This window comes from Mobula birostris, chromosome 27 (assembly GCF_030028105.1).
Source record: "Mobula birostris isolate sMobBir1 chromosome 27, sMobBir1.hap1, whole genome shotgun sequence".
In the NCBI taxonomy this organism is placed as follows: domain Eukaryota; kingdom Metazoa; phylum Chordata; class Chondrichthyes; order Myliobatiformes; family Myliobatidae; genus Mobula; species Mobula birostris.
The window spans coordinates 15,379,458-15,406,207 of record NC_092396.1 but is presented as its reverse complement, the minus strand read 5'-3'; the positions used below and the strand labels follow the sequence as shown (position 1 = coordinate 15,406,207).

At 40.4% G+C, this 26,750-nt stretch overlaps 1 protein-coding gene across 1 annotated transcript in view; it reads right to left on the bottom strand.

Annotated features, from left to right (window-relative positions):
* Window positions 1-16,431, bottom strand: part of rer1 (retention in endoplasmic reticulum sorting receptor 1) — a 48,443-nt gene extending 32,012 nt beyond the window's left edge. The window contains exon 1 of the mRNA XM_072245111.1: window positions 16,337-16,431. The gene's annotated coding sequence lies outside the window, so the exon portion shown is untranslated. The remainder of the gene's footprint in view (window positions 1-16,336) is intronic.
* Window positions 16,432-26,750: the final 10,319 nt, after the last annotated feature.

Sequence of the window (26,750 nt, the reverse complement as noted above, 5' to 3'; positions counted from 1 at the left end):
ACTGCTATTTTTGGGTTACCAATGATAGAATCAAGTTTAACCTCTCCAGCTCGTCGGATGATTGCATTTCTTACATTAATGGCTAGAAGATCCATTTTGCTGAATTGGAAAGAGATTAATCCTCCTACCACATTTCACTGATTCTCTCAAACTATACTGTGTTTAAATTTGGAAAAAAATTAGAAGTGTTGTTTATGATCCCTCTATTAAATTCAAAAAGACCTGGAGGCCATTTATTCAACATTTTCATATGACGTAATTTGACCTTTTCCAAACTTATTTTATTTCATTGTAATATTGGTTGAGAGGAACGGAGTCGTTGACACTAAGGTTTCCTTTCTTTTCAATGGTGTTACATAACAGCCCATGTCTTTTTTTTTTAAGTTTAGTTGGTTCCTGTCTTTTTAATACAATTTTTTTTTATATTTTGAAGTTACAAAACATAACAATGTCAACAAGGTATTTTTAAAATGAACCCGAGATGACTCAGGTTCATTTTAAAAATATCTTGTTGACATTGAATGTCTTGCTGGTTGAAGTGCAGCAAGACATTCAAGTTTTAAAAAGCCAGTAAGAAACAGTTGAGTAAAAAAAAACAGTGCAGTACGTGCTCAAGTTAAAAAGAAAGACAGAAAACAGAAGAATTCACAGGTTCATACAGTGATTACTGAAAGATAATAATCATAAAAAAGCAGAAATAGCTGGCTACATCAGAAGGATTGATGCATTTGATTATACAGCAGATAACTGGATTGTGTATATGGAACAGATTGAGCAGTATTTTACAGCAAATGGAATAGCCAATAAGAAACAAGTACCAATTTTGCTGAGTGCATTGGATTTAAAGGTATACAGTTTGCTTTGAAGTTCAACTGCTCCAAACAAACCAGCCGAAATGAGCTTTGCTGATATTGTGAAAGTGAAACTGTAATATTTAGAACTGAAATCATTGTTGATTTTGGAACACTTTAGGTTTCATAAGTGGAATCAAAAGGAAGGGGAGTCCATTTCAGTATACACGCTGAATTGATGAATTTGTCTGAGCATTGTCAGTTCGGTAATAGGCTTAATGATGAGATCATTTAGTTTGTGGAATCTTACAAGAAAGCATTCAAAAATGGCTCCTAACTGAACCACAGCTTACATTTAAAAGAGCAGTTGAAATGCTGTTTCAATGGAGTCGCAATTGAGTTGCAGTCAGGAATGAAAGTGAGTACAGTCGGCCCTCCTTATCCGTGAGTTCCGCATGCACGAGTTCAACCAACCGCAAATCGAGAAAACCCGGAAGTGCTCTTCCAGCACTTGTTGTTCGAACATGTACAGACTTTTTTCCTTGTCATTATTCCCTAAACAATGCAGTATTACGACTATTTTACATAGCATTTACATTGTATTAGGTATTATAAGTAACCTAGAGATGATTTAAAGTATACGGGAGGATGTGCGTAGGTTATCATGGATCGGGATCGAAAAAAACCCGAAGTTCTCTTATTAAGTAAGTGAGAACAGGTACATCCTATATTACTTAGTGTCAGTTAGTCAAATGTTTGTCTTAGTATATAGTATATATTTTACCTTTCTATGCATATAAAATACTTAAGAAACATATGTTTCAGCACTGAGCTCAGGAATGGAAGTTCCCGAGTTTGCTCCCTTTGTTTTTCAATCTTTTTATTAGTTTCATAATAATAAACATAGCATAGTATTGATACAAAGTTATTGGGAATACATTGTTGTAATTGACATAGTTAAATACAAGCCCAGTTGACACTTAAATGTTAAATCTCCCAATCATACAGGATACAGATGAACAATATAAAACAAAGAAAAATATCTAAAAAAAAATCATGAAAGAGGAAAAAAAATATATAAAAATATAACCCCCCCCCCCAAAAAAAACTAACCTAAACAGTGTTAATCAACTAAACTAAAAAAGACATGGGCTGTTATGTAACATCATAAAAAAAAACCATTAGTGTCAACGACTCCGTTCCTCTCAACCAATATTACAATGAAATAAGTTTGGAAAAGGTCAAATTACATCATACTTATGTTGAATAAATGGCCAAGTCTTCTTGAATTTAATAGAGGGATCATAAACAACACTTCTAATTTTTTCCAAATTTAAACACAGCATAGTTTGAGAGAACCAATGAAATGTGGTGGGAGGATTAATCTCTTTCCAATTCAGCAAAATGAATCTTCTAGCCATTAATGTAAGAAATGCAATCATCCGACGAGCTGCAGAGGTTAAACTTGATTCTATCATTGGTAACCCAAAAATAGCAGTAATTGGGTGAAGTTGTAAGTCAATATTCAAAACAGTTGAGATAATATGAAAAATATCTTTCCACTATTTTTTCAAAGGACATGACCAAAACATATGAGTTAAAGCTATTTCAGAGGGACATCTATCACATATAGGATTTATATAAGAATAACGAGATAATTTATCTTTAGACATATGAACCCTGCGTGCTACTTTAAACTGTATCAACGCATGTTTAGCACATATAGAGGATGAATTAACTAATAGAACTTTTTTCCCATTTTTCAATCAGTACAGTGATCTTAAGTTCTCTTTCCCAATCAGTCTTAATTTTATTAGACACGACAGGACATATTTTCATTATGGTATTATAAATAATTGCTATAACACCTTTCTGAAAAGGATTTAAATCTAATTTTTTTTCCAAAATATCCATTGAATATAAATTCGGAAAGTTAGGAGAAACAGTATTTAAAAAATTTCTAACCTGTAAATATCTAAAAAAGTGAGATCTAGGCGGATTATATTTATTAGATAGTTGTTCAAAGGACATAAAACAATTATCCGAAAATAATCACAAAATCGTACGATACCTTTAATTTTCCAATCCAAATATGCTTGATCCATCGTAGAGGGTTGAAAAAAAATTAGATACAATAGGATTTGCTAAAATAAATTGATTCAACCCAAAAAATTTTTGAAATTGAAACCATATACGTAAAGTATGTTTAACTATTGGGTTATCCATTTGTTTGTACAATTTATAAAGAGTAAAGGGAAGCGAAGTCCCTAAAATAAAACCCTTGTAAAATGAAAACCCTTGTAAAATGAAAACCCTTGTAAAGAACTACATTCAAGATTTACCCAATGTGGACTTGAAGTTACGTCCAAGTCCCATAACCAAAATTTTAAATATCGATTGTTAACTGCCCAATAGTAAAATCTAAAATTCGGCAGAGCTAAACCCCCCTCCTTTTTAGATTTCTTTAAATGTCTTTTACCTAACCTAGGACTTTTATTCTGCCATATATATGAGGAAATTTTGGAATCAACATTATCAAAAAAGGATTTTGGAATAAAAATTGGCACCGTTTGAAATACATATAAAAATTTAGAAAAAATAATCATCCTGATAGCGTTGATCCGACCGATCAATGACAGAGACATTGGTGACCATTTAGTAAACAAAAGTTTAATCTGATCAATTAAAGGTAAAAAATTAGCTTTGAATAAACCTTTATGCTTTTCGTGATTTTAACTCCTAAATATGTAAAAGAATCAGTAACCAATTTAAAAGGTGAGCATCCATAAATAGGAACCTGCATATTTAGGGGAAACAGTTCACGCTTAAGGTTCAATTTATAACCAGAAAACTTACTAAATTGAGCCAGCAAAGACAAAATAACAGGAATCGATTTCCCTGGATTAGAGATATATAATAACAAATCATCTGCATATAATAATAATTTATGTATTTCATTTCCACAGGTAATACCAAAAATGTTAGGTGAGTCTCGGATGGCAATTGCTAAAGGTTCAAGGGCAATATCAAATAATGATGGACTAAGAGGGCATCCCTGCCTAGTACCCCGAGCTAAACAAAAAAAGGGAGATTTTTGATTATTAGTACAAATCGAAGCTACAGGGGTATGATATATCAATTTAACCCAAGATATAAATATCAGACTAAAATTAAATTTCTCGAACACACTAAATAAATATGGCCATTCAACTCTGTCGAAAGCTTTCTCAGCATCTAATGAAATAGTATATTCCGGAGTGCTAAGTGAAGGAGTATAAACAATATTCATTAACCTCCTGATATTAAAAGATGAATAACGGTTTTTAATAAATCCTGTTTGGTCCACAGAGATAATTTGAGGTAGTACCTCTTCTAACCTAGTTGCTAATATTTTAGAAAAAATTTTTGAATCTACATTCAAAAGAGATATTGGTCCGTATGATGCACAATCAGTAGGATCTTTATTGTTTTTAAGAATTAAAGAAATAGAAGCTCCATAAAACGATTGTGGTAATTTACCTAATCTGATTGCTTCTTTAAATATTCTAGACAACCAAGGAAAGAGAATAGAGGAAAAAGACTTTAAAAAAATTCCACTGTAAAACCATCAGGACCAGGTGCTTTGCTGGAATTCATTGAGAAAATAACAGCTGTTATTTCTTCATCCGTAATAGGAGTTTCTAATGTTAAACATTCTTCGGGTGATAATTTCAGAAAGTTCAATTTCCTTAAAAAGTCAAGCATGATGTTAGAATCATGAGGAGAATCAGAATGGTATAAAGGGGTATAAAATTCTTGAAAAGTTTTGTTTATCTCGTCATGATCAACTGTCAAAGTATCATGTTTACAAATCTAGATAATTTGATGTTTAACCAAAGTAATTTTCAGTTGATTAGCTAATAATTTACCCGATTTATCACTATGGATGTAGAACTCACTTCTAGTTTTCATTAATTGATTTTCAATCAAGGATGTTAATAATAAACTGTGTTCCATTTGAAGTTCAACTCTCTATTTATAAAGCTCCTTACTAGGAGCAATAGAATATTTCTTATCAATTTCTTTAATTTTGTCAACCAAAAAAAGTATTTCATTCGTAATACATTTTTTCAAACCAACTGAATAAGGAATAATCTGTCCACGGATATAAGCTTTAAAAGAGTCCCATACTGTCCCGTTGGAAATTTCTTCTGCGATTAATTGAAAAGAAGAAATCAATCTGTTCCTTCATAAACTTAACAAAGTCCGGGTCTTGAAGCAAATTAGAATTAAATCGCCATTGCCTATTAGTAGAAGAAGTACCATTAAAATGATAGAAAATTTCATTGGAGCATGGTCCGAAATGGCGATAATGTCATAATTGCAGTCAATTACAGATGGAATTAAACAAGAGTCAATAAAAAAGTAGTCAATTCGAGAGTCAATCATAAAAGAATTAATAAGACTTATTCGGTAAAGCCAGACTAGATATGGATCTATCCAACATGGGATTTAAACAGCAGTTAAAATCATCCCCCATTATCAACATATACTCGTTTAAATTAAGGAAGGAAGTGACTAAGTGCTTAAAAATTACAGGATAATCCACATTTGGAGCATAAACATTAACCATAGCAACTTTTTTATTAAAAAATAACCCAGTAATTAACAAAAATCTACCGCTAGGATCTGAAATAATGTCTTGATGAGTAAATATAATTGAGGGATCTATAAAAATTGAAACTCCTTTCACTTTGGCTTAGGAGTTCGAGTGGTACTGTTGTGCTATCTAAAACCTAAAGAAACATTGATTATCCTCTTTCCTCACATGAGTTTCTTGTGCAAAAATGTGAGTATTCAGCCTTTGGAATACTTCAAAAATCTTTCTCCATTTTATTGGATAGTTTAAACCATTTGTATTCCAAGAGACAAAATTAATAATGTGAGCCATAACTTAATGTTAACCCTTTGGTATATAAAGAGTTAACCATAATGTAAACTCATGAGATCAGGAGAGGAATAAATATTCAGAGTGGAACCAGAAATCATGACACTGCAGGACAGATCGCTCCCAAGTGCGCTGTCCACCCCTGCCGGGTTGATGTGAAGGATCAAAAACCCAAAACCCAATAATTAAACCACTGCGTTGCTGCGTAATAATTGTTGCTTTAATCGGGCAGGGCCTTCTCATTTTATCCTTTAAAATTGTTCCGATTGTTGACCGACTGTAGCCTAACGCTTTTCCAATGACCGATGGCACTTCATCTCTTTCTGATCACTTTATTATTTCCACTTTATTTTAAATCGCAATCGTGATTATTTTCGTGAACAGAAACACTGCGGATTCAGAGCTCCGCCGCCGGGTCCAAATGCCCACCGCACTGAGACAGGTTAAATAAGGTCCAGGGTTCTGCTGGGTCCTAAGGTCCACCGCATTGAGACAGGTTGAAAAAGGAATTTGAGCATCTGCGTTTTTTGGTATCAGCGAGGGGTCCCGGAACCAATCCCTCGCGGATAAGGAGGGCCAACTGTATAAACAAAATGACAATGTCTAAAGAGAAACTGGCCTGACCGAACAAACTGTGTTACTTTTGTAGCAGTGGCTCACAAAAACCAGGCCAATGCAGGTTTAAAGATGAAACTTGCAGAAAATGCAACAAAGTAGGACACATACAAATAGCATGTTGATCAGACAGAAGTAAATGGTCTGCAGAGGAAAGAGAAAAAGATAAAAAGTCATGTTACACTTTCAAGAAGAGCACTAATCTGCATGCTGTTGATGAAAAATCTGATAATGATGAATGACAGAAGTGGCTTGCCTTGAGATTTACAATATGAAAACTAATAATAGCTAAGCAATATGGCTTACATCAAAAGTGAACAGAAAATTAATTAAAATGGAATTGGACACTGGCTCGGCTGTTTCAGTCATTCCACAAAATGAGTTTGAATGGCATTTCAAAGATACTGAACTAAAGCCCGCAAATATCCAACTAAGAACTTATACTGGAGAAAAGATAACTCTTGTGGGAATGATATTCGTAACAGTGAAATACAACAACCAACAAGCCTCATTGTGTTATTACCACATACTGTTGTAAAAACAGGAGGGGCAGTATTGTGGGAACGCAAGTGGCTGAGACAACTTGACTGGAGATCCATCCATCATTTGCATGCCACATCCCCTGCAAAAGAGTCAACTGAAAGCAAATTAAGAAAAGTTCTGGATGATGCTACAACCATTTCCACGCTATACATCATGAACCATCACCCATCAGAAGGCAAATAGGTATTGGTACCAATCTTTGTGCCTCTGGTCGGAAAGCCAAGAAGGACCATGCTGCTCAGAGAAATTGTGAAAGTGACAAAAGCAGTAGTCTGACTACAATAGTTTTTGTAGGCAACATATCTGAGAAAGCCTCTGATATTTTAATCATGCAGTTACTTGTGAAATGTGGCTTGGTTTTGAGTTGGCTCAAGAGCTGCAGAAAACTTGCAAGCATTTGGGTTTTGTGAGTATAAAGAACCAGAATCTACTCTACGTGCATTAAGGATATTGCATCAACTTCAAGTGGGAGTCAAAAAGTGGCTTGTAAAAGTAGATGCAAAGTCCAAAGCCCAGCTGGATAAATAGAAGGCCAAAAAGAAAGGAATCAATGGAGATACGAACAGAGAGGATTCATCAGATGATGCGGTGGATGAGGAAACCAAGAGGAGCGATCAGATCATGAAGGGAGCAATAGAAGGATCAATAAGAGAATACTTCAATTAACTAAATGCACCTTCTCAAGATCAAGATGCACATCCTAGAAAGAAGAGAAAGAAAAGGAGCAGGATAAAGAGAGAGAAAGAAACCGGGACTGGGAGAGAAAAAGATCAAAGTTGATGACAGAAAATCCGAGAAAAGGAGAAGAAAGGAGTCCAGAGCACTCAGAACCACTTCCTATGGTGTCAAGAGTCAACTCCTCCAACAACCACAAAGGAGGCCCCAGAACCCTGAGATTGTTTCACCTGCCAAGCAGAGTGATCTCCTGGTCAGGAAAAACATTATCTCATAAGAAAGCCTGCAGAATCATTAAATTTTTAGATCTGAACAGGACCATTTAAAAATTTCCTATGCTGTAGATGTCTTCTAGTAGTTGTATTATATACCTACATTGCTAATGAGTTGAAATACATTCTTTATTGAGTTGGGAGTTTATAGCCAAGGAGGGAGGAGTGTTGTACATTTGATATTTCTGTAATATTTGAATAATCTTGTAAATATATTGTTTGATTAAACATTCTTTGTTATTTATATCTATCTATATACTACTAAAACTCTCATGCTCTGTCTGTCTGTTTGTGACCTAGAATTAGCGCAAACGGTGCATTACAGTGGCACTTTTTTTGGCTAAATCGAATTAAAATGCGCCAACTTACAGAACGCGGGCCAGGTTCAGTGTTATATATTCATATAAAATTGCTCATTCGCCAAAATAAACAGGCTCCCTTTTAACCCGAGACCCGATCAGCCATCATGGAAATCGGGACGCGACAGCCCAACGCATGCGCACGGCCAGTCTTAGCAGCGACACCTACCAGAGCAAAAGGGCAGGGCAGCTCTATTTCGAGGGGTCACGTTCTGCTAATTTCAACGTGTGCAGGATTGGGACAGATCTAACTGCCACCCATCAATAAGAGATAATTAAATCTTGTTGTAATGACATACGTTGAGACACCCATAAAACCCTTTGCTGCGGTCAAAAGACAGCGGTGACTATATCACGTCCGTTTAGGAGAGCGCCAACCACATCATCAAGAATAATCAGCGTTCTTAGGTGTTACTGCTTCGCATCTTCTAGCCAGCATTAGAGTAAAAAAAATGGTCAGCCTAATTATGCCGCATGGAAAGGGAAGGGGGACATTATGGTCAAGAGATGACACCAAACGTTGTTGGGAAGCGGCAAGGAGAGGGAGAGAACAAGAATCCGATGAGGCCAGGGCTGCAAGACTCCAGGATTAAAGAGACAGGACAAAAAAAGGTGAGAGAAGGAGAGGTATGCACATCTCCAGGATCAGACAAACAACAAACAGCAGAAGAACTGAAGAGATGGGGGATGAAAGGACTGCACGTCTCCAGAATGACAACGAGAGGCACAAGGGTGGCAGATAAACCAGAAATGATGCCATCAAAAGTGTCCTTCGTTAATTGAGGTGCAGCTATATTTGCTTTGCTATGCGTTGTTCTTCTTTAATAAACTGAGGTTTTCTCCTTCCGTTTCCAAAGCGATACCAATAGCATTCAGGAAAATTTAATGTTCATTCTGGTCACATCAGACTGCACTACCCTTCTCTCAAAGGGTGCCCCAACGGGTCACCCCGTGGTCTAGTAATTTATTATGATTATATATATAAAAATACTTGAACTGTATATGTCATTACACTACCATGTGATATGTGCATGCCTCGCTTAAGGTAAAAACCACAAAGTTAGACCAGTTCTCTTGGACTCCTAATATTTATTGCAATGAGTTATTACATCCTCCTTATGCCAGAGAAAAGCTCTAGCTCACTCAACCTATCATTATAACACATCCTTTCTAATCCAGACAGCATCTGTATTTGTTCAAGATAATTCTGTTCAATTTAAGAACTAGCCTCAGCGTGAGAAAGTTGATACTGGGGCAACATAGTCAAACTCCATGTTTAGGATACTACTTAGAAGGCAGGCCTTTTGACTTTGACCAACATCACTGACAACAAATGGATTGTGAATTCCACATTTATTCATAGTACTCTTCACACTTTCCTGCTAACCAGTTAAATACAGAGCACTGACCAATCTATTAGATTTCTTGACTTCAAGAAATCACAAATTATAGTACTTCAGATCTTTCTCACTATCCCTCCCTTTTTCCCTTTGCTTGTTACTGTCCCTTTCTGATCCAAAATGATTAGCTCTCAGCTTCGTGCCTCCATGTCCTCATCTCTGGAATCTAAGTTCGTCATGACAATGAACTTTTCTTTCACAAACTCCGGTTCTGTAGTAAGGATTCTTCAATCCCACACTGAAGACTCTTTCTCTTATACAGACAGTTTCCAATCCACCTAGATCTCACTACATCTCTACATCTATTCAATGAAAACTGTTCATTTGCTAAGGATAAATCTCAATGTTGTCATCAAGTCTGCAGAAAGAGTGACAGCACTATTAGTGCGTAAACTGATCTCTAGTTGGAAAGTCAGTTTTCTGACACTTCGTCAGTCACTCAGCACAATGAACTAACATATTAACATCAGTCCTTTGTGTCACAGAAAATTACTGACCCAACTTCCTCAGCAGATCTTCCTACAATAGCATCCTCATCTCAATTTCCCAACCAAACACACCCCTGCTTCTACCTCAACTTTTTATACCTTTGTCCAGTCTCATCCACTTACATCCTTGACACCATTGTTATCCACTGCAATTTTAATAGTTTCTTCAATCAATTAATTCCCCCCCAACTTTTCTTCAATAATTATTCCTTTAAATCCACTCATTTCCTTAAAATCAAAGACGTAGAAATGGAAACAGGCATGGGTATATGCTGTACGGGTCCTTTTGTGTGATACAAGGAAGAACCCTTCTTCCAGTCCTGGGCAGGTCCCCACCTTCAGCTCTTTCCAATTATTGATACACCTTCCTGTTCACATACAGAAATTTAGTTTTCAGCTCCTTTACTGCCAATTTCCCCCCTTATCTGCTGGATATTTTCAGCACTTTCTTTTGAAGTACCTTGGAGGCTAATAGATGCCAAGAAAATGAGAGCAACTTTGTGAGACAAAATAACAACCTGGACAATGAAAACAGCTATTTAGATCCTGCTGAGATCCACCCATCCCAAAAAGAGGAATATTTGACAAGCATCTTTACCAAGATGACTTATAATCAACCTCATTGCTAATTATTCCTTTAAAATCTGTTAGAAACTTTGCAAGACATGCTGAAATGTTTTGGTATATGCAAACTACTAATTAAAAGAAAAATAAACATGTTTCTGTATTGATATGTAACTTCTCACAACAAAAAGAATATACTCCTATGGAATCAATAAACTATGACATTGCCCGCTGTAATACAAAAATCTAACAATCTTATGTACAAGATACTGTTCCCTTCACAATTCCTGGACCGCTTTTCCTCCCTTATCAGCAAATCATTTTTACAGCATTTCCTGCACTGTTTCTTTTACCTCCTCCTTCCCATCATCAAGATACCCTAACAGTTGTTCCCAGTGAAGAAGCCATTTACAAATGTATTTGCACTTATCCCGATCGCTGCTGTCTTCTATGCCAGAGACACTTGGGTGACCTATCTGCGAAGCACTCGCATACAATCTGCACGTGCTATTTGTAGCTCCCTGTTGCCTGAAATTTTAATTCTCCATCCTACTCCCACCCATCTGCTTGTGGCCTCCTGCGGTGTTATAACAAGGCCAAGCACTTTACAGCCACCTGGATTTTATATCAAATTCTACAACTTCATGCAACTTATTTTCTTTCTGAGTCATTCATTTTTATTTAATTTTATATAGAGACACAGTATAACAGGCCCTTCCGGACCCATGCTGCCCAACCATACCCATGTGACCAAATAACCTACTGACTCATACATCTTTGGATGTAGGAAAATCTGGAGCACTCAGAGGAAACCCATGTAGTCACATGGAGAATGTACAAGCAGCTGTGGAATTTAACACAGGTTGCTGGCACTGCGGGAGCAGTGCGCTAACTGCTACGATACTGTGCCGTCCCAATATCATCTTTGATATTGGGTTTGTGTTTCTCACTCTTTTGTGATCTCACTGTCAAAGCTTTGAATTGTTTTCTCACTCGGTTTCCATTAATCTGTGACCAGATCATCTCTACAGCAACCTTGACTTCTTAATCAGAAATATTACCTTTGTCCTCAACTTCTCTGCAACTTTAAATGAACATGTTTTCTCTCTGTCATGCAGTAATGTTTCAGATTTTCACTTAATGCACAATCGTGTCTCGCAAATAGTAATGAGGTAAATAACCAGATAACCTAATACAATATTGGTTGCGAGGGACACCAGGAGGAACTCCCTGCCAGGATACCAGCACACTGATTGAGCAGGTGTCCTTTCTATAACACAAGTACAATGGGTGCACACCTGGGAGTGTCAGACTCCAAGACCAAAAACTGTTAACCAATCAGCAGTCTGTTGGGTTGTCCCAAGTGGAGTACCACTGTAGTTTCAAGGGTGTGGCTTCCTCAACATCCCAGCAACACTCTGTGCCAGCCAGGCAATACCAATGGAACACCACAAGTCGAAGACCTTTCCCTCTCTACATCTAAATATACAGGTATAGGCGGGATTCTAGTAGAGGTGCAAACAACAGGAATTCTGCAGACGCTAGAAATTCAAGCAACACACATCAAAGTTGCTGGTGAACGCAGCAGGCCAGGCAGCATCTCTAGGAAGAGGTACAGTCGACGTTTCAGGCCGAGACCCTTCGTCCTGCCTGGCCTGCTGCGTTCACCAGCAACTTTGATGTGTGTTGCTTCTAGTAGAGGTGGTCTGAATCAAGATCTGACCCACTATATCGGCATACTTTAAAGATTCAAGCCATCTTGTCTTCTGCCTCCTTGGCTTCAAATAAACTCATTCAACCGTGAAGCTGACTGTGGAACCCACCCTCCCATTTCTTATTCACGTTCAAGTCCGGTTTGTGTTATCATTTAATGAGATTTTGACCACTGGTGTCTCCTAGCACTACTGGAAAATCATACAGATCCATTCAATTATTCAGGATTTACTCTATCAATAACATAAAACAATATTTCACACGAAAACAGGGAAAACATGTTATATAAAACTTATTCTGTTTGTAGCCTATGTATTATGTAGTAAGGAGATATCTCAACTGAGAATGGTTCGCCAACTGAGTACGTACTGCAATTTCAAAGGCTAAAAGGGCCCATTCTGCGCTGTATCTCAATAAATAAATAAATGAGCTCTAGCTGAAAGATCATCGTTATTTACTATTGTAAAAAGGATCATTCAAGGCCATTACAGTAATGTCTTCTCATCAGTCCCATTCCTTGTTTTCACCTAGCTATGCAGCTCTCTCATTTTCATCAGCTCTCCATGGATACTTCTAGCACTTACCCACTCTAAGGGGCAATTTACAGTGGCCAATTAACCCATCAGTCCACCTTCAAAGTGTGGAAAGAAACTGTTAAACTCAGCAGAACCTTATGCAGTTCACAGGAATAATGTACAACTTCCACATGGACAGCACCAAGGTCAGGGGTACCTGGAACAATGAGGCAGCAATACTGACTTTTGAATCACTGTGCTGTCCATTAGCCCCAGGTCTCCAAGCAGGAGAACAGTGACCAACCTTGAGGCTACATATGGGAAAGAGGCTTGTAGAACCTCATGCGATGACACACTTGATCCACAAACTAGGCTAAATCACCACTGGACAATTGGAAGATGGCTGTGAAAGAGAAGGACAGTACTGCCATCAATTCTGATCTGTCATTCATAATTGATCTGTACATTAATATTGCCCAACGATCATGTCAGCGAATTATTAAAAGATGACAACAAATCCCTTTCTAATGAGCACAATGCAGCAAGGAGCACTCTCTCACACAGTCCAACAACGTTCTAACCTTACTGACATATTTCACCCACATAACACTGAGTTCAGACAAAAAGACCAAGTAAAATTTAAGGCAACTAGAAATTACCCATAATCAGCATTCAGCACCTCTCCCGACAAACTCCTTACCCAGGATAATTCTGTACTAGCCACTGAAGTTTTGATTGCCTGTCAGTGATAGTTTCCACCCAAGATACCTCTGGTACTGCCAGTTCAATCTTGATGGCAAATATTTTCCTTTTAGCAGATTAGAGTAAAGTACAAAATTAATCCTCACATGAACTATTATAATATTCTCACACTTTTCAATACAGAAACTCAGAAACACAATCTCAATAGCTGCAGCAATTGATTTATGCACAATGATCCAAAAAGGAGCAAATGGCATGTGACCAGTTGGTCTGTTACAGGTGTATTTCACCAGGCACAACACCAGGAAAATTTCCTTCCCTTCTTCTAATTCCACCACTGGATGTTTAAATAAAATTGACACCTCCACTGCAAAAAGTTTAGAAAATCTTTAGAATTTAAAAACAGAGTAGCAAAACATTATATACATTGACTCTCATGTTTCTGCAGAATACATTAGTGATAATGGCAAACATTATATTAACATTTAACAGATGAATAGCAAGATAGCAGAAGATTAAGAGACAAGGGCAATGGGAAAAGAACAGGTACTTAAGATTAGAAGTGCTGTTCATATGGAGGATAAAAGCCAACAGAGGCCGGATAGGGCAAATATTGTCTGTTTTCATGTTATTTCTTATATAATTACATATAATCATATTCTGTTCCAGATTCCTTCAACATAAGTAATTGTAATTAAAGAGAAAAAAATCAGAATGAAAGATATAATTTAGCTGTAATAATTTAGTCAGTGGACAAGAAAATGAAATTCCCTTTGAAACATCTTAAATTAAGTAAAATGCGTAATGCAGCAAGACAAGATATTTCTAATGGCCCAGGATTCCACCGCAAAACCCCACTGCATCCAAGATATGACAATGATCTCACAGTTTTCTGCACTGAACCATACACTTTAAATGTCAGTTCTGTCAGCTACCCAGATTGCTCCTACTTGCTTACCACTCAGAGCTGTTAAGAGACCACAAAAAGACCAACTAGGAGTTCAACACTGTCAAAGGGGTAAAGAATTTAGAAATTCCTTAGTACAAATTTAAGCCATACATGTATTTTTTAAAAATTGACCCCACTTTGCTGAAGGTACTGGCTCTTGCTTGTGAACGATTCCAACATAAAACAATGGATTATAACTCAAAGCTACATAAGCCATCCATCTCAGGCTTAAGTAGTTTTAATCTTCAAGAAGCTGCAGACTGCCAGAAATTCCTTACATCACACTGAATGCCCTAGATAGAATGGACATGGAAAGGATATTGCCAATAGTGGGGGAGTCAATGACTGGTAAGCTTGTTCACAGAATAGAAAGGTGCCCCTTTAGAACAAGGTGGAATTTCTTTAGCCAGAAGCTGGTGAGTTTGTAGAATTCATTGCCACAGATGGCTATGGATGCCAAGTCATGAGGTATCATTTAAAGTAGAGATTGATTAGTAAATGTGTCAAAGGTTACAGGAAAAAGGCAGGAGAATGGGATTGAGAGGGAAAACAAATCAGCCAAGATCAACTGGCGGAGCAGGTTTGATGGGCCAAATGGCCTATTTCTGCTCCTAGGACTTATAATCTTATAGTCACCAACAGATGTGCTCTGTCCATGCACAACAGTTTCACACCAAAGAAAAGACAAACGACTGCAACACACAATCAAGCATTCACAGACGACAGGAAACAAAGTGTTTAAACATTAACAGTATATATAAGTAAAACATCAGTTATTTAAAATGTTTTCAGGACAAATTTATATTTCTATTGAAGTTAAATTAACTAACAAAATTATGAACATATTAATCCTAAACATTACTACAGAATAATTGTCACATAAGCTAAGTTAACTGAAACTATTTTGATATCAAAAGAACGGGGTTTACACCTCATTGTCAAGTTTTCCATTATGTTGAGGAATTAGTAATAAGTGTACCTTCTCTCATAAAGTGGGGTAGTTAAGAGACAATGTTGTTTCAAAATTATGAGGTTTTACACTTAAATACCACATTGCAACAGACGTGGCTTTCTCCGATACTGAAACCCAAGAGTCATTACACCGCGAAAGGAAACACCTGCCATTTGCAAATATATCGCATAGTCCTATGGTTTTTATCTCCTAAGATGAAAGTTTATTGAGATAAATGTATACTGAGATACCCACTGGAAGTGATGTGGTTCGACTGACAGCCTTCGGAAGACAGGTAAGTGAAAAACCCATCCACGGCTCGCGGCGCATTGTGGTAATTGTAGTCTTCACAACATTACTTTAAATAAGTATTTCTACACACAGGAACTACAACACCACAATGCACCGTTCAAGAATTTACCCTCACTTTCCTTTAATTCCTATCGGTACTTAAAACCGATAAAACGATGCCTAAATCTGAAGAACTGGTACAAAGCTGCAACACGAAAACTCAACTTTTCATTCCTTGATATTGGCAAGCTAATGTTGGAGGTAATTTATCTGATCGTCCTGCAGGCACTCCAAAGCATACTGGGACTTGGTGTTCCACTGGACGTCAGCACCTACAGTGCCGATAGACAGCGGCCCAATTGAACTACACCTACCAGTATGCATTGCTCACGCCGGCAGTTTCCGATCTTTCGATCCGTCAAAGGCCATGGTCTTTCTCAGAGGCAAAAAAAAAACGCGCGGCGAGAGGACGAAGGGGAAAGAGACCAAGCTCTCTCAAAAGAGTGACCTGTTTTTCAATCACGTTCTCTGACTGCGATAACCTATCCCATTCTGCGCCCACATCCCCAGCCACTCTTACCTGAGTTACGGCTCGCTCGCCACGGCCTCCACTCCCCAACTGAACACGTCACTACGGCCTCGTTCCCGCTGCCGACCAGACTGACCCAGCTGCTGCCGGCAAACGTCGATCGATATATCCATCGTGCGAGGCTCCGACTTCTTCTCTTGCCAACCTCCTCCTCCGGCTGTTGCTACTCGGGAGTCGGGGCAGGGGGAGCGTGGTTCCAGTCCGGCCCGACGGTGAATCCAGAAGCCTACTGAAGGCAACATGTGTAGTACAAGGATGGGCCCCATTCATGACAAAATAAGAGCATGTATATGGGCTTTGTATTAACTGAAAAAGGCTTTCAGCAAGTCGTTGTGAAGGAAATTTATAGAGGAGACACGTTAGAAAGGTTGGCTGAAGTTCCAGTAGGCAAGTCATCATAAGTGGCTTTATGCATCTTACGATTTTGCAGACGATTGGGGGGATATCGTGGGGAGGAGGGGGTACTGACCATAGCTTTTGGTATTCTGTCAGAAGTCCCAGAGCACCGGAGAGTGGCCAGCAAGGCTCCCTTGTTTCAAAAAGAGAAGCTAACAACTACAGTTTAGTCCCATTGGTGAGGAAAATGTTTTTAAAAATTGATCTCTTTATGGATCTAGAGGCAAAGGAATCCATTTAGTTAGCCTCCATACAATTTTTTGAACATCTGTATTAATAATCTAAATTTGGGGTGCATTCCACAATCTGTACAGTTCTGGATGGCAAAAATCTTCATAGTATTGTGAACTGTTAAGAGAATAGCGATGGATTGTGGCAAGATATTAACCAGACTCTTGGAATGTGAGGGTGCATTGTTGATGAAGTTAATGCAGAGAAGTTTGAGGTGGTACATTTTGGGCAGGAGGAGTGAGAGATTGCAGAGGAGTAAAGGAGTTTTTAGAAAAAAGGGGTATGGGAGCAAGGTGTGCATAAATCATTGCTATCAGAATCAGGTTTAATATCATACATAGTGAAATTTGTTAACTTTGCAGCAGCAGTACAATACAATATATAAAAAAATTAGAGTAAGTAAATATGTAGATTAAATTGTTAAATTAAGATAAGTAATGTAAAAAAACAGAAATTGAAAAATGAAAACAACAGGAATTCTGCTGATGCTGGAAATTCAAGCAACACACATCAAAGTTGCTGGTGAACGCAGCAGGCCAGGCAGCATCTCTAGGAAGAGGTACAGTCGACGTTTCAGGCCGAGACCCTTCGTCAGGACTAACTGAAGGAAGAGAGTTAGTAAGAGATTTGAAAATTGAAAAATGAAGTAGTGCGGTAGTGTACATAGGTTCAATGTCCATTTAGAAATCGGACATTGGGAAGAAGCTGTTCCTGAGTTGCTGAGTGTGTGTCTTCAGACTTCTGTACCTCCTTCCTGATGGTAATAATGAGAAGAAGGCACGTCCTGGGTGGTGGGGGTCCTTAATGATGGAAAACGCTTTTCTGAGGCACAGCTTCTTGAAGATGTCTTGGATACTACAGAGGCTACTGCCCATGATGGAGCTGACTAATTTTACAACACTCTGCAGCTTTCTACGATCCTGTGCAGTAACCCCACCACCACACCAAACAGTGATGCAGCCAGTCAGAATGCTCTCCACGGTACATTTGTGAGAATGACAAATTGTAGCTTTTGGAATCTGGAGAACAAGAAGGAGTTCAGTGGGTCCACATTTACTGAAAATGGCAGAGCAGGTTTAGAAAGCAGTTAATAAGGCAATCAAAATTTTTGACTTTATCAATGGAAGAATTGAATAGAAAAGCAGGAAAGTAATGCTGAATCCTTATAAAATACTGGTCCAGCTTCAACTACAGTATTTTTTGGTTACTTCATTGTAGGAAAGATGTGAAGGCATGAGAGAAGATTCAGAAAAGAAGAGGAAGAGCAGTTACAAAAATAGATTGTGGGGGCAGGGGGGACTCTATTTTAAACAGAAAGCTGAGAGCCAGTCTGAAAGAAGTAAATAAAATGACGAGTGATCTCAACAGAGTGGATAGAAATTCAAGAAATAGTCACAGATATAAAATTTGGAAAAAAAAATGTTTCTGCAGTGTGAGTTTGAAATCTGGAATGCACGCCAGGGGAATTGATGGAGCAGATATCATTACAGCCTTTAAGGGGAATGTGAATTAATACTTGAAATTTGTAAGGCAGTGGAAAAGGGGCTGGTGGGTGGAACTAAAGAATTACTATGGTAGGGAGCCAACCCAGACACAAGGAGACAGAGGAGGTCCTTAATAAATGCTTTGCTCCATTGTTCTCCAGTGTGAAGGATCTGGATGTGAGGTCAGCATTGAACAGGCTAATTGGAGCACGTTGAGGTTAAGAAAGAGTCCATTTTAGAGCTTACAACAAACATTAGGATGGATAAGTCCCCGCAAACAGATGAAATATACCCCAGGTTAATATGGGAAGCGAAGAGGGAGATTGCTGGAGCATTGACGATGACCTTTGCATCTCCCTGGCCACACCACAGGAGAAGTGCCCAGAGCATTGGAGGATGGTAAACATTTCATTGCTTGAGAAAAGTGATGGGGGTAATCCTGGGAATTTTAGACCAGTGAGTTATGTCAACAGTGGGCAAAGTAATGGAAAGGATTCTTAGTGAGAGGATTTATGGGCATTTGGAGAAGCATATTGGGGATAGTCAGCATGGCTTTGTGAAGGGCAGGTTGTGCTTCACAAGCCTGGTGGAGTTTTTCAAGGAAGTGACAAAACAAGTAGATTAAGGTAGAGTGGTGTATATGGATTTTAATAAGGTGTTTGGTAAGGTTCCCACGGTAGGCTCATCCAAAAAGTCATGAATCCTGGGATCCAGAGAAACGTGGTTGAATGGGTTCAGACAGAGGATGGGAGTCGATGGAGTGTGTTTTGTCTGGAGGTCAGTGTCTAGTGGTGCTCCTCAGGGGTCTGTTCTGGGACCTCTGCTTTTTCTGATCTTTAGAAATGACTTGGATGAGGTGGGTTAGTACGTGTGCTAACAACACAGAGGTTGATGGTGGTGTGGATCATGTAGAAGATTTTTGCAGGTTACTTCGGGACATTTTTCTGAAAAGAATTATGGTAAATATCACCGCGAAGGTATGGTTGAGTCAAAGGTTGAGGTGTGCCTGTGCGGGGCAAAGTTGAGGCATATTTGAGATGGAGTCGGGGCAAGCACAGTAAGTTGGAGCAAAGGTAGTTTTGGGGCACATGCACCTAAACCGCGAGCGAGGTTTGATGGATCTAAGTGCCAGGCCGAAATGTGGTGGCAGGGTCCAGGCACAGAGCATATCGAAGCGACAGGGCCTGGGACTCAGAGCGAGGAACGACCGAACATTTGGACGATTTAAACGTCGGACCCAATGGATTGAAAAGGCAGGATGTCAGGACAAGGAGAGAAGTCCAGGCTGGTTCTGCGACGTTTACTCCACTCTTTGCCGTGCTGACGCTGTGGGCCTGCTCTGGGCTTTGTGTGTGAGGGCTCACTCTCATTCTAAATGCTATTTGCTTATTTCCATTGCTTGCATGATTTTGTTTTTCTCTCTGCACATTGGGTGTTAGTTGGTCTTTTCTTAAGTTTTTTTTTGTGGGGGGTGATTCTCATTTCGTGGCTGCCCGTTGTATAATGTATACATGGTTTGATAATAAATGTACTTTGAACATTGATAGGATGTAGAGCTGGACAGAGAAATGGCAAATGGCGTTCAGTCTGGAAAAGTGTGAAGTTTTATACTTTGGAAGATTAAACATGAAGACAAGGTAAAGCGTATTGACAGGATGCCTGGCATTGTGGAGGAACAGAGCATTCTTGAGGTTCAAGTCCATAGATCCCTCAAAGTTGCCGTGCAAGTTGATAGATTGGTTCAGGGGATTGAGTTCCAGAGCTGAAAACTAATGTTGCAGCTCTGTAAAGCTCTGGTTAGATAACACTTGAAATATTCTGTTCATTTCTAGTTACCTCATTACAGGAAGAAGCCGGCTGGTGGCGTAGTGGCATCAGCACCGGACTTCAGAGCGAAGACCCCTGAGTTCGAATCCAGCTGGCTCCCCTGGCAGGCTTTCCATCCGTGCTGGGTTGAGCGTCGAGCTAGCGATTTGACCTCGTAAAAAAGAAATTGCCTGCCACAGAGACATCAACAGCAAAAAGTTGATGGCCTATGCTCTTGTGAGTTTAAAAGGCAATTTCCTTTTTTTCCATTATAGGAAGGGTATAGAAGCTTTAGAGAGGGTCCAGAGGAGATTTGCCAGGATTAGAGAACGTGTCATATGAAGAAGGGTTGAGTGAACTAGGCCTTTTCTCTTTGGAGCAACTGAGGATGAAAGGCAACTCGATAAAGGTATATAAGATTATTTGGGGCATAAAACGTCGACAGCGCCTTTTTTCGAAGGCATCAATGATCAATACCTGAGGATAACCATTTGAGCTGAGTGGAGGAAAGTTTAGATGTCAGAGTTAGGTTTTTCTACCCAGTGGTGGGTTGCTGGAATACCCTGCCAGGGATGGTGGTAGAGAGTGATACAATAGGGGCATTTAAGAGATTCTTAGATCGGTACATAGATGTAAGAAAAATAGAGGGCTATGTGAGAGGGAAGAGTTGGATTGATCGTGGAGTAGCTTTATATAGGTTGGGACAACAGCATGGGGATTGCTGGTCTGTGGCTGCCTGTCATGGCTCAGCACTGCCCCCTACCTGCTCGGAAGGCACACCACATGCCAGTCAACATTTCACCCCTCCCAACTAATCAATGCACACTTAACCATTGGCCACCTTAATTGGATTAACCCATCTAGCACCAAGCCTTTGGCCCCCCGGTGAATCACCTGGGCTGGACCCTCTAGCCCCCTGACCTATAAAGGGTGCTACATGTGCTTGGCTCGCTGTCTTTTTTGCTATGTCCAAGGGACCACCCTGCTTCACTCCAGGCTGAAGATTGCAGAGCAGCGCTGGGGACACGTGGTGAGCTGTGCATTGATTAGGGTTTTGGGAGCGTTTATTGTTGTCCCTGTAGCAGGGAGCCATGCCTGCCCATAGTCAAGGGAGGCAGGTATCGTAGTTACTTTTCCTTTGCTTGTATATGTACCTGTACTCTGTCCCCACACTTTTCCCGTGTATTGTACTGCTGACCCAACTTTCCCACGCTCGTCTAAGCGCGTTTGTGCAAATATTGTAGCCACCTGTGTTGTCCCCAAGCTCTTCTCCCCTTGTAAATAAACTCCTTATTGTTAAAACTGTGTCCAGAATCCTTGCCTTGAGACCTGAAGAATCTGTCTCATTTCCATCACAACACTGTCCAAAGCAGAGAAGGAGCTGTTGGGAAGACACTGAGAACCTTGTCCATTTCAGTTGGCGAAGTCTTGACGTGATAGGATTTTCAGTAACAAGTGAGACAAGTTCAGTGAAAATGTAAAATCCTCCCCATACCCCTCTCTTTAGATATGCGTAGATTGGAAATGAAGTGTGATAGGGTGAAATCTGGAGGGGGAGGGATGAAGCAAAGGGCTAGAAAGTTGATTGGTGAAAGAGACAGAAGGCCTTGGAAGAAAGAATAGGGGGGAGGAGAACCAGAGGGAGGCGACAGGCAGGCGAGGAGATAAGGTGAGAGAGGGAAAAGGGAACGGGAAATGGTGAAGGAGAGAGGGTTAGGGATTCTTTCCCCAATTACTAACCTATTCTGTCCTATGCATCTATATCTACTCAATCATCCCTAACTGGTTATCTACAGGACAAAGCAGAGATGGCAATAAAACATTCCAGAAATTTGATCATATCCTCTTCTTGGATACTTTTGTCTGTTCAATGTCAACCAGTCTTCAAAATGCAGCTTTATCGTTCATGTGCTTGTTGCCTCCTTCCTTGCTAGCCCATTGCAGTTTACATACCCTTGTCTACGCCCCTTCAATGCCTGATAATTAAAACTCAGCAGTGGTTGGTGGTAGTTGCTGTGTGGCTATGGGCACAGCAAGGTAACTTTGTTTCAGGTTCACAGGCAGCAGTTCACATTCCATGCCATGACAGTGGATTGTCAGAATAATCTGACAGCAAGTCTTTGTCCCTTTGATTGATCTGCAGGTCTTTATTGGAGTGGCTGCAAGGGCTGTCCTTTTGGTCGCTGGCCCAGCCACTGAAAGAGCCCAGCTCATTTGTATCCACTCCCATTCCAGGCTAGCATGGCTGCCTTCAGATGCTGTGTGCAATTTCTTTCTCAGTCTGCCTTGCCATCAAAGTTGTGGAACTTGATGTCCCTGCTGTAACTCTGATCCCTTCGCATCTATTTTCCCAATATTCTATTCTGATCTACCTTGCAGAACCAGCCTTCATCACAAAGAACCATTACCGTTATAGTTTAACACTTTATTCACGGCTTGCTGACACGCTGTCTTGTGTCTTCTGCATTCGTGTTTCTGTTCTCTTTCATCCACGTGTCTGCTTTCATTAGGAGTGTCCAGATCTGAAGCAACAAGCTAGTGTTCACCACGTAATTCTCTGCAGTGACACGGTTACAAGGTGGACTTCATCCCTTGTTCTGTCTGTGAGGGCAGCAAGCGTCTGAGTCCAGTGTTGCTACTGACTGCCTTGCCAGGTCTGTGCACAAACACAGGTTACATTTGCCCAGAGCAACACCTGTGGTCCTATCCACCTGGGAGTGAACCCTGCCTTTTCAGGCTGATCCCTTACCATAACCTGGTCACTTGAGAGGATTATCTTCTCTCCCTCTGGCTCTCTCTGATCAGCAGTGTGTTGCTGTTGTTTTGCTCTGTCCCTCAGTGTGTTACCTTGGTTACAATCATATCTCCATATAATCATACTAAATTGCTATTTGTAGTTTCTTTCTGTACACTTTAAATTTATGTCATCTCATGTTCCTTTTCTGATCTGTACCCTCATCCACCTCGCTCTCCCCTTTCTAGTGTGTCTTTAATTGCTGCTACCTCTGCAGGCAGCTGCACTGCCTCTTACAGGTCTTGACTATGTTTGGCCCCGACCCTTGGGACTTGCTGACATGAATCATGATCATTGTCCTGTCTTCCCTTCGAGCTTGGGCCTGCTGACTCTCTGTGGACCATATTAGCTGCTCTGCGGGTCCCACATGTTCACTGCCCCTGTTTTGTCCACGTTATTTCTCCTTTTCCTGAATCTATAATGACCTGCCTTACTCAGTGTGTCTCTCCCCAGGACAGGCTCTCATGGTTTAGGCGTATGCAAAAATCCACAGGAAGGTGTACTTCCTCAATCCTGAGGCTCACTTTTCTTTGCCCTCATTGTTTCCCCTCCTGCACTGGTAATATAAATCACCTCAGCAAAACACCCAAAATGCAGGAGGAACTCAGCAGGCCTGGCAGCATCTATTGAAACGAATAAACGGTTAATATTTCGTGTCCAGACCCATTATCGGGGCCGAAGGAAAAAAAATTGAGGTGGTGGGGAGGGGAGGAGAGGAAGGCAGTGGGTGATAGGTGAAACCAGGAGAGGGAGAGGGGTGAAGTAAAGAGCTGGGGTTGATTGGTGAAAAACATAAAGGGCTGGAGAAGGGGAAATCTGATAGAAGGCCATGGAAGAAAGGGAAGGAGATGATGAGAGGGAGGTGATGGGCAGGTAAGGAGATAAGATGAGAGAGGGAAATGGGAATGGGGAATAATGAATGGGGGGGGCGTTACCAGAAGTTAGAGAAGTCAATGTTCATGCCATCAGGTTGGAGGCTACCCAGACGGAATATAATGTGTTGTTCCTTCAACCCGAGTGTAGCCTCATCGCGACAGTCGAGGAGGCCATGGACTGACATATGGGAATGGGAAGCGGAATTAAAATGGGAGGCCACTGGGAAATCCCACTTTTTCTGGTGGATGGTACGTAGGTGCTCAATGAAGCAATCTCACAATCTGCATTGGGTCTCCCGGATATATAGGAAGCCGCACCAAGAGCACAGATACAGTATGACCCTAACAGATTCCCATGTGAAACGTCACTTCATCTGGAAGGACTGTTTGGAGCCCTGAATGGTAGTGAGGGAGGAGGTGTAGCTCTTGTTCTGCTTGCAAGGATAAGTGCCAGGTGGGAGATTGGTGGGAGGGACAAATAGAGAAGGGAGTTGCATAGGGAACGATCCTTGCAGAAAGTGGGGTGGGAAAGCACCAAGTTGAACCAGTGTCTGAGACAACAAACTACAAATACAAAAAGGAAAGAAATAATAAATGAATATTGAGAACATGAAAGGAAGAGTTTTTGAAAGTGAGTCCATAGGTTGTGGGGACATTTTAATGATGGGCGAGTGAAATTGAGTGAAGTTATCCCCTTTGGTTCAAGAGCCTGATGGTTATAACCTTTGCTGAACGTGGTGGTGTGAGTCCTGAGGCTCCTGTACCTTCTTCCTGATGGCAGCAGCGAGAAGTGAGCATGACCTGGGTGGTGGGTCCGATGATGGGTGCTGTTTTCCTGCCACAGTGCTTTGTGTAGATGTGCTGAATGGTGGGGGAAGCTGTACACGTGGTGGACAGGGCAGTATCCACTACTTTTTGTAGGATTTTCTGTTCAAGGGCATTGGTGTCTGTGATGCAACCAGTCAATATACTCCCCACCAGACATCTGTAGAAGTTTGTCACAGTTTGAGATGCCATGTTCTATCTTTGCAAACTCGTAAGGAATTTTAAGTTTTAGATGCCATGCTTTCTTCATAATTGCACTTTCATGCTGGGCGCAGGACAGATCCTCTGAAATGATAACACCAAGGAATTTAAAGCTGCTGATCCTCTCCACTGCTGATTCTCCAAAGACGACTGGTTCACGGATCTGTGGTTTTCTTCTGGTCAATAATCATTTCCTTGGTCTTGCTGACGCTGGGTAAGAGGTTGTTGCTGTGGCACCACCCTGCCTGATGTTCAATCTCCCTCCTATGCTCTTCATCACCACCTTTGATTCAGCCTGTGACACAGTTGTCACCAGCAAACTTGAATATGGCATTGGAACTGTGCGTAGCCACATAGACATGGGTAAAGCAAGTAGAGCAGGGGGCTAAGCACACGGCCTTGAGGTGCACCTGTGCCGATGGAGATTGTGGAGGAGAAGTTGTTGCCAATCCAAACTGACTGGGTCTGCAAGCCAATTAACTCAACCCCATTGTAGTAATGTTTGGCTGATGCATATGAAATCTCATAGTCTGTGGACCAGCCTGTGCTTTTAGCTTCAATTTACTGCTTGCAGTTTACAATAAAAACTGAAGATTAGTTCTTGCTTGAATTAATATTTGCTCTATTCATATGATTCTCAAATATTCCCGAACACCTCCTTACCTGCCCATCACCTCCCTCTGATGCTTCTCCTCCTTCCCTTTCTCCCATGGCCTTCTGTCCTCTCCTGTTTGGACTTTGGATTTGATGGAGATCCATCAAAAGCGGAACTTCCCCATAGCCAAACATTTTAATTCCCATTCCCATTCCCGTTCCAACATGTCGGTTCATGGCCTCACCTTGTGCCACGATGAGGCCGCTCTCAGGGTGGAAGAGCAACACCTTATGTTCTGTTTGGGTAGCCTCCAACCTGATGGCACGAAGAGTGACTTCTCATTCCAGTAGAAAAAGTTTCCATCCCCCTCTGCCCTTCCCTTCTATTCCCCATTCTGGCATCTTACCTTTTCTCACCTGCCCCTGTCCCCCCCTCCTTCCTTTCTTCTATGACCCACTCTTCCCTCCCAACAGATTCCTTCCTCTCCTTCCCTTTACCGTTCCTACCCACCTTTTTCTAGTGTCGTTTTCCCCTTCCCTTTCCAGTCCTGAAGAAAAGTCTCACCCCAAAACATGGACTGTTTATTCATTTCTATGAATGCTGCCTGACCTGCTGAGTTCCTCCAGCATTTTGTGTGTGTTGCTGTGGATTTCCAGCATCTGCAGATTTTCTTGTGTTTATAACACCTCCTTAGTTCAGATAATACCTGCCCTTTATAATTATACCCATGCTGACTCTTCATCGTTATATTGTCTCTGTCTAACTGAAATTTATAGTGTTCCTTAGAATGGATTCCAGTAATTTGCTCACTAGTGAAACTAAGTAAACTGGTCTGTAATTAATTATTTTATCCCTTCCTCTTTTTTCAAACAATGGAAGAATGTTAGCATTTCTCCATTCCTTTGGCACCAATCCTGGTACCGGAGAGGATTGAAAATTGATCCTCAGAGCCTCTACAACTTCCTCCTGCTCTGTGAACCTCACAATTAAGGATCAAGATCTTTATGGTGTTTGCACTGGCAGCCATACAGTATTTTAATAGTTTAAACTTGCAGCTCTCAAACTACCATGAATGCATATCATTAAAGTTTAACCATTTTAAAGCGGCTGTGCTTAAAAGGCAACCAGGGATGGGGAATGCTCGCTGACCGTTCTGATACTGCTACTGTCCCAGGAATAATTTCTGTGCAGAGTGGTG